This window comes from Tupaia chinensis, unplaced genomic scaffold (genome assembly GCF_000334495.1).
Source record: "Tupaia chinensis unplaced genomic scaffold, TupChi_1.0 Scaffold145304_1, whole genome shotgun sequence".
Lineage (NCBI taxonomy): Eukaryota > Metazoa > Chordata > Mammalia > Scandentia > Tupaiidae > Tupaia > Tupaia belangeri.
In genome coordinates, this window is record NW_006205165.1 from 252,390 (window position 1) to 253,194 (window position 805).

Genomic DNA, 805 nt, shown 5'->3' on the forward strand with positions numbered 1-805 from the left:
TTTAAAAATAAATAAATAAATAAAGTTAAATAAAATAATTCTTTAAAAAAAATTTTAAAGTTGGATAAAGTGATTATTTCTACCTTATTTTCCTCTTTCAATTTTTTTTTGGCTATTTTAGTTCCTTTGCCTTTCTATATTAATCTTAGAATAATTTTGTTTGTGTCTAAAATAACCTCATATAATTTTTTCTTTTAAAGAATTATTTTATTATTTAGCTGTACTTATTTTATTTTTTTTTAAGTTTGACCAGAGGGAGAAAGAGAGAGAGAGATTGGAGGGAAGTGAGAAAGCAAATCACCAAGTCTGGGACTTGAACTGCCGTCAACCATGTGGGAGTTCAGCACCTTAGAGACCATGCCGCCTGCTAGCCCCCCTCAAAGAATTTCGATAGGGATTGCACCAAACCTGCACATTTGGGGAGAATTGATTCCTTCACCAAGTTGAGTCTTCTGGCTCATGGACATGGGATAGTTCTTCACTTACTTAGGTCTTCGTTGATTTCTTTCATCAGTGTTCTATAGTTTTTAGCATACAAGTCCTGTACATATCTTGTTATACTTACACTTAAGTATTCTATTTTTGAGTAATTGTAAATAGTATTGTATTTTCAAAGATTTGCTATAGGGCATGTGCATTTGCCTGGAGTTGAGGAAGCAAACACTCCCTAGAGGGAAACAGCCACGCCACAATCCCTTCTCCTCCAGTCTCTTTGCAGGTTTTCAGGTATGTGTGCTTATACACCTGGTGTGTTTCTCAAGCTGCCTGGTCCAAAACTTGAACTGTGCAGTTGGCCATATGAGAT